The sequence below is a fragment of the Sinohyriopsis cumingii genome, chromosome 7 (genome assembly GCF_028554795.1).
Source record: "Sinohyriopsis cumingii isolate HCF-2022 chromosome 7, ASM2855479v2, whole genome shotgun sequence".
Taxonomy (NCBI): domain Eukaryota; kingdom Metazoa; phylum Mollusca; class Bivalvia; order Unionida; family Unionidae; genus Sinohyriopsis; species Sinohyriopsis cumingii.
The window spans coordinates 72375430-72384399 of NC_142967.1; the positions used below are offsets into that span (position 1 = coordinate 72375430).

The 8970-nt window shown below is 35.0% G+C and overlaps 1 protein-coding gene across 4 annotated transcripts in view; it reads left to right on the forward strand.

The window, feature by feature from the left end:
* The window catches only part of LOC149795505 (uncharacterized), an 87645-nt gene that overhangs the window by 56401 nt on the left and 22274 nt on the right, over positions 1-8970 (forward strand). The window contains exon 1 of one of the 4 annotated variants that reach the window (XM_089964105.1): positions 6349-6478. The exons of the other annotated variants lie outside the window; for them this stretch is intronic. The gene's annotated coding sequence lies outside the window, so the exon portion shown is untranslated. Of the gene's footprint in view, positions 1-6348; positions 6479-8970 lie in introns of those variants that run through there. 4 annotated transcript variants of the gene reach the window in all.

Here is an 8970-nt window from a genome sequence, read left to right on the forward strand (position 1 = left end):
TGTAATACACATCATTCTATTAGACATAAAACTATAAATCACACACCAATAATTGTAACACACATCATTCCATTAGACATAAAACTATAAATCACACACCAATAATTGTAATACACATCATTTCATTAGACATAAAACTATAAATCACACACCAATAATTGTAATACATTAGACATAAAAATATAAATCACACACCAATAATTGTAATACACATCATTCTATTAGACATAAAACTATAAATCACACACCAGTAATTGTAATACACATCATTCCATTAAGTAATGGAATCCTTATCATATCTAATATAAAACTAAAAACTTGAAGCAACTGTTACACATAACAATAACTATACTTGTGATGTGTGGGGTTTGGGGGTTTGGGGGCGTTTATGAGAAATATTGGCACGTGTAAAGTTAATAACGTGCAGAAAATTAGTGTGGAAAATTAGTTTACTTACGTCAATAAATATTACCACTGGACCACAAATTAAGTTTTCTATATTGCTATTTTATGATGCATGAGCTTCAAGCTAACAACTCTAACTCAAAATAAAAATAGGTTTCAGTGAAAATTAGTTCGTGTGGTTGCATACTTCCGTCATTTTTAAGGCGATATGCAAACAAGTTATTTGACTAAGCATGCAACATTGACGGATCCTTGTTGTTTTGGTTCTGTACTCAGCTACTAGTAGATCTTCAAAAACAGGCGAGAATGAGTTTGTTTGAATATAGAGTTTGTTTGAATATAGTTAGTTTGAATATAGTTTGTTGGAATATAGAGTTTGTTGGAATATAGAGTTTGTTTGAATATAGAGTTTGTTAGAATATAGAGTTTGTTTGAATATAGAGTTTGTTTGAATATAGAGTTTGTTTGAATATAAAGTTTGTTTGAATATAGAGTTTGTTTGAATATATAGGTATAAAAAACAACGGATGTATATGTATATCAGCTTCCTTCCTGATAATCAAAACACTGAAAATTCTGATAACTGAAAGCGTCAGTGGCGACGAAAACACTAACGATAATGATAACGATTAAGACAACTTTGACAAGCAACCGAAATAATAACAACAACAATAAAAGGGAAAAGTAGCATTAATGCATTTATAGTGATTAAATATGAATAAATTCATCACGTTTGAAAAAGAAAGACAAAGACTGCAATATAGTAGCTCCTTGCCTATGGCTTCAAAATGTTTACAAGATATTATTTTAATCAAACATTGGGATTAGAAAACTGTAATTACCATCACCTTTTACCCAAGTACCGGCATGCCAAAACGGAAAACGGGAGAAACGCCTACAATGTCTTCCGTTTGTGTTTTCAATTTTAAAAGTAAACCATCCTTCCATGTATTCCTATATATATTCAACCATCCACCCGTGTATTCCTATATGTATTCTACCATCCAACCATTCATTCCTATATATATGTTCAGGCCATCTTTTAGTGCATTCCTATATGCATTCAAACCATCTTTTAGTGCATTCCTATATGTATGCAAACCATCTTGTATGCATTCCTATATGTATTCAAACCATCTTGAATGCATTCCTATATGTATGCAAACCATCTTGTATGCATTCCTATATGTATGCAAACCATCTTGTATGCATTCCTATATGTATGCAAACCATCTTGTATGCATTCCTATATGTATTCAAACCATCTTGTATGCATTCCTATATGTATGCAAACCATCTTGTATGCATTCCTATATGTACGCAAACCATCTGTTATACATTCCTGTATGTATTCAAACCTACTTTAGATGCATTCCTATATGCATTAAAACCATCTTTCTATACATTCCTATATGTATTCAAACCATCATTCCATACACTCCCATACTTGTTCTAACCACCCTTCCATGTATTCCTATATGTATTTCACCATCCATCCATGCATTCCTATATGTGTTCAAACCATCCTTCAATGCATTCCTATATGTGTTCAAACCATCTTTCAATGCATTCCTATATGTATTCAATCATCCATCCTTGTATTCCTATATGTCTTCAACCAACCAACCATTCATTCCTATATATATGTTCAAACCATCTTTCTATGTATTCTTATATGTATGCAAACCATCTTTCTATGCATTCCTACATGTATGCAAACCATCTTTCTATGCATTCCTATATGTATTCAAACCATCGTTCTATGCATTCCTATATGTTTTCAAACCCTCTTTCCATGCATTCCTATATGTATTCAAACCATCTTTATATGCATTCCTATATGTATGCAAACCATCTTTTATACATTCCTGTATGTATGCAAACCGTCTTTTATGCATTCCTATATGTATTCCTATGTGTATTCAGACTATCCTTCCATGCACTCCCATATGTATTCAAACCACCCTTACATGCATTCCTATAAGTATTCAACCAGCCATCCATGTATTCATTTATGTATTTCACCATCTTTCAATGCATTCCTATATGTATTCAATCATCCATCCTTGTATTCCTATGTCTTCAACCAACCAACCCTTCATTCTTATATATATATATATATATATATATATATATATATATATATATATATATATATATATATATATATATATGTTCAAACCATCTTTTAGTGCATTCCTATATGTATGCAAACCATCTTGTATGCATTGCTATATGTATTCAAACCATCTTGTATGCATTCCTATATGTATTCAAACCATCTTTTAGTGCATTCCTATATGTATGCAAACCATCTTGTATGCATTGCTATATGTATGCAAACCATCTTGTATGCATTGCTATATGTATTCAAACCATCTTTTAGTGCATTCCTATATGTATGCAAACCATCTTGTATGCATTGCTATATGTATGCAAACCATCTTGTATGCATTGCTATATGTATTCAAACCATCTTTTAGTGCATTCCTATATGTATGCAAACCATCTTGTACGCATTCCTATATGTATGCAAACCATCTTGTACGCATTCCTATATGTATTCAAACCATCTTGTATGCATTGCTATATGTATTCAAACCATCTTGTATGCATTCCTATATGTATTCAAACCATCTTGTATGCATTCCTATATGTATTCAAACCATCTTTTAGTGCATTCCTATATGTATGCAAACCATCTTGTACGCATTCCTATATGTATGCAAACCATCTTGTATGCATTCATATATGTATGCAAACCATCTTTTATACATTTCTGTATGTATTCAAACCATCTTTCTATGTATTCATATATGTATGCAAACCATCTTTCTATGCATTCCTATATGTATGCAAACCATCTTTTATGCATTCCTGTATATATACAGACTATCTTTTATGCACTCCTGTATGTATTCAAACACTTTTTCCATGCATTCCTATATGTATTTAAACAGTCTTTATATGCATTCCTATATGTATTCAGACTATCCTTCCATGCACTCCCATATGTATTCAAACCACCCTTACATGCATTCCTATATGTATTCAACCAGCCAGCCATGTATTCATATATGTATTTCACCATCCATCAATGCATTTCTATGTGTTCAAACCATCTTTTTATGCATTCTTATATGTATTCAAATCATCTTTATATGCATTCATATGTGTTCGAACCATCTTTTTATGCATTCCTATATGTATTCAAACCATCCTCACATGCATTCCCATATGTATTCAAGCTATCCTTACATGCATTCCCATATGTATTCAAATCATCCATCCAATACATTCCTATATGTATTCAAATCATCTTTATATGCATTCCTATATTCATTAAAACCATCCTTCCATGCAGTTCTGTGTGTTCAAACCATCTTTCAATGCATAAATATATATATATATATATATATATATATATATATATATATATATATATATATATATATATATATATATATTCAAACCACTGTTCTATGCATTTCTGTATGTATTCAAACAATCTTTCTATGCATTCCTATATTCATTCGAACCACCTTTCTCTGCATTCCTATATGTATTCACACCATCCATCCATGCATTCTTATATGTATTCAAACCATCCATCCATGCGCTCATATATGTATTGAACCCATCCTTCGATGCATTTCCATATGTATTCATACCATCAATGCATTCCAATATGTATTCAAACCATCTTTCTATGCATTCATATATGTATTCAAACTATCCTTCCATGCATTCCTCTAAGTATTCAATTATCCATCCTTGTATTCCTATATGTATACAACCATCCAACCATTCATTCCTATATATGTTCAAACCATCTTTTAGTGCATTCCTGTATGTATTCAAACCCTCTTTCCATGCATTCCTATATGTATTCAAACCACCCGTCCATGCATGCCTATATGCATTCAACCATCCATGTATTCATATATGTATTTCACCATCCATCCATACATTCCTATATGCGTTCAAACCATCTTTCAATGCATTCCGATATGTATTCAGACCATCTTTCGATGCATTCATGTTTGTATTCAAACCATCGTTCCATGCATTCCCATATGTTTTCAAACCATCCATCCACGCATTCCTATATGTATTCAAACATATGTATTCAAACCATCTTTCTATGCATTTGTATATTAATTCTGATCATCCTTCCATGCATTCTTCTGTGTGTTCAAACCGTTTTTCAATGCATTCCTTTATATATATTCAAACCATCTTTCTATGCATTCCTGTATGTATTCAAACCATCTTCTATGGATTCTTGTATGTATTCAAAACATCTTTCTATGCATTACTTTTTGTATTCAATCCATCCATTCATGCATTCCTATATGAGTTCACCCATCCATCCATGCATTCATATATGTATTGAAACCATCCTTACATGCATTCCTATATGTATTGAAACCATCCTTCCATGCATTCCTATATGTATTAAAACCATCCTTCCATGCATTCCTATATGTGTTCAAACCATCTTTCATTACATTCTCATGTATATTCAAACCATCCATGCATTCCTATATGCATTCAAACCATCTTTCTGTGCGTTCCTGTATGTATTCAAACCATCTTTCGATGTATTTCTATATGCATTCAAACCATCCATCCATGCATTCATATATGTCTTCAAACCAGACCCGACCCTATGGTAAGGCGAACGAGGCAACCGTCTTGCGTCCCGAGCTTTCAGGAAATCAACTCCACAATGCAATTTTTTTTTCTTCTTGGGAACCCGCTCATCGCTTGCTGCCTTGGGGCCCCGCATGATGCCTGGGGCCTCGCACATCCTAGAGCCGGGCCTGATTCAAACTATCCTTCCATGCATTCTTATATATATTCAAACCATCCATCCATGCATTCCTATGTGTTCAAGCATCCATCCATGCATTCCTCTATGTATTCAACCATATTCCATGCATTGAGACAAACACAATAGTGTTACTTATCAGCACATCAGAAGAAAAAAAACACCTCATCTATTTAAACATTTACAAAACGCATAGTGTCACATACCAGCACATAAGAAAATATCCACCTCATTTATTTAAATACATAAGTAATGCATTTGCTCGCATTTAAATACATACAGTTTAATATATTTAAGTGTTTATTAACAATGCCATTCCACTCACACATAAAATTGTTTTGTGAGCTAAGTACTGTTTCTAACAATTTTGGTGGACATTTTTATTTTTGATTTCTGAATGAAGACTGTTCATACAACACAAATATAAGCAAGCGTGTATATCCCTTTCCAACATCAGCTCATAAAGCTTATTGTATATGAACCTTGATAAATATCACGCAGCGCACGTCAATATATTTCAGAAATATCGATAAACCATTTTAATGCAACATAAGGGGGTAAGTGTTGGTATTCGTACATTTTTCTGCTTTTATTCTTTCTGTTCCTGACTGCTGATTCCCCTTACTCTGATCGCATCTTACAACAAAGAATCTTTGTGAATAACGAAATTCTCCAATGATTAAGATTACATTTCATGCGGACGTGTTTCCTGTTGGGAACATGTTACACAAAATAAACATATTGCATAATACCGGGTTTCCAGTTCCAATATCAATTTCTGGACACTTATTGTATTATAATCACATGGTACCTGTTACGCTTCTTCTCGAATCAATAAATAAAAGTATTACCTGCTACAGAAATATGCTCCAGCTGTTACTCTGTTCCTGGAATGTGTCACTTCCAATAAATTACAATTGCGAAGAATCGTTTATTTATTGGTTTCATATCAAACAAATTCTAGCAAACACGAGAAAAGCTCTCACAAGCGTTGATATGATGATAAATCTAAACATGTTCTTGTTGTTATTTTTGTTGTTTTGGTTTTAACGTCATTTTTCAGCACATGATACGCTATAGATGGCGGTCAGTAAAAATATCTGGTGGAGAAAGAACCCGAGAAAAAACAACAACCCACAAAACCACGCTGGCCCAGCCCAAGACTCGAACTCACGCGGACAGAGATGAGATGTCAATGATCTGTAACGGTCTGCGCTTTAGGCCACTGGGCCACCCGAGGTCTCTGATATTCGAAACATAATCTTTCATGTAAATTTATAAAAATCCTATTTTTTATTGACCAGATTTATATCACCAATAAATTAACCCCCCCCCCCTTCAATATAGTTTGGGGAATTCAACACATTGTATGCAGAATTATACAGAAGAATGAATGGTTCAAATATACAATGCATGTTTCTATTGTTTATGTTGCTTACCCGAATACTTCTTTACATTGTTAAATGCAGCTCGCCCGTTTTTTTAATTTTAGATAGGTCTTATAAACAGGGAGAGTTCAAGTCCCTCTAACAGTCTTCACCTATAAATCTACCGTTAGGACCTTCCTGACAATTTGTCTTTATTGATTAACTGCTAATGACTGTTAAAATGACGCTTACTGTACAAAATATGTATTGTTCCTGACAATGGCAACATCTCATCGATGTAAGGATCTGGGACATGTCAGGAAATACTGAGCTCACGTCACTTCCTGTTATCTGTTTTCCCTATGTTCATCAAACCTATCGTTCGACTGAGAATGTAAGAAGTCTAAGAACCCCGTTACTGGAAAATGTCACTGAAATCGAAAATCAAATATTTTGAATCGAGAGAGAAAACCAGGTTACTAGATATTGACTTTAATGTGTAACCACAATGTTTCAAGTAGTTATTAGCAACAACAATAAAAGTCGTAGCTGCTGTCTGCCAAAACCTGTTTGTATCATCATGGCTTTATTCTTGAAAGATTAGTGATAAAATACTGAAAATAACAGCTGCAATCACGTTCACCAGGTGTATGTAAATAATTAGGATGCAATCATTATCTCAGATCTTTTTTAGAAACGGCTGGGGTCATTTCATCCTGGTTATTTGTACTTCGGTTTATTTTATGTCTCTTAGTTTTGCTGGGAATTGTTTAATTTATTACGAGAACGAATTTGATTTAAGCATATATTGGAATCGTTATTTTTATGTTTTTCTTATTCTTTTATTTGTTTATTTATTTATTTATTTATTTATTTGAAGGGGAGAATGTTACCCCACTCCTGCCAGGTAGTTTAAACGTTTATGTATATAAAATTTATCCTGATTAATTTATACATCTACAGGTAGAAGTATGATACCTGCATGATAGGCAGGTACACTCCAAGGTTTTCCCTATCAGTCCAAATTGCTTTTTGGAAACTGCCCCCACCCTCACCAACCTTGACGTCCACATCTTGGACCGTCTCCGCTAGTTAGCTTTGGTTGATGGCATCCGTCCATATGCAGTAGCCCTTGGCAAGAACTCTTTAGTGTTTACTTTATCTCCTCTAGCGCCTAAAAGGGCGCCTAATAGAACGACAGAGCCTGTTTCAAGTTACACACTCTTTATAGGTAAAGTCTTGTTGGTGTACTGCCTCCTGCGTCGGAACTTGCTGTGTAGTTGGTCCAGCCACTGTTTGTTATAATGTTGCATTCCAACCCGTAGCATTCAATGCCAGTTTTCTTTGCTATTTGAATGTGACTGCCATTCCTCGATGCCGCTGTTAAGATCTTTCATTTCATGCTTGCAGATGTCCTTAAAGTGTAGCTTGGGCGTCCTGTTGGCATTGACAACGTTGTTTTAGAGCATTTCCTTTGGTATGTACCCATCTTTCATCCCGTGTATGTGTCATGCCAGAGCAGCCATCTATATTTAATGAGTGCCAGGATGCTTCGCAGTTTGGCCATGACAAGAAAGTCTACGTTGGTAACCTTGTGGTATCAAACATGCGACATGTGCTGCAGAGAACGAAGCTGCTGAATTTCTTCTTTTGAGAAAACTACAGGTAGTCCATGTTTGTCATACAGCATGATACTGAGAACGTATGACAGATAGAGAAATATGGCAGGTTTATTGTTATCTCACTTCGTTTGCATCGTTTGCTGAATGTGGTGACCATCCTTCCGGGTGTTGATCTCCTCGTCCAGTAACAGGTTTCTGTAACTCGGAGGTAGCAGAACTCGCTCACAGCCTCTGATGGAATGCTTATCCATGGACAGCGCCGGCTGCTGTGCAATGCCTTGATTATTATAGTATTAATGAACATGGAGCAACATCATAACGACAGTTTATAAGGTTCTGGGGCCCGATTTATACGTGGGCACTTAGGGATCTTAATGTTGAGTGATCTGCAAACAGAAGTTCTCTGATCCGGATGTGTGGTATTTTGGTCTTGGCTTTCAGTCTGGCGAGGTTGTACATTCTTCCATCGGACTTACGTGTAATAAGATGTTTTCCATTTCTGTGTCGAAAGCTTAGTTAACCCATCAATTGCCATATCTGCATATCAATGAGTCGGCTTGGTTTGCATGAGTTGCCCAAAGATATGTAAAGTGTTAACCAGCTGCGTAATGGGACTCACTCTAGCTTCTTCTGTCAGGGTGAGCTCCCTTAGCTTTTAGCTCTCCCAAGCCTAATCTGCAAGGCATTGGGTGATATTGACCTATTGCTGGGGCTGGGCTGAGGGATGCCAGGGTTGTTCATA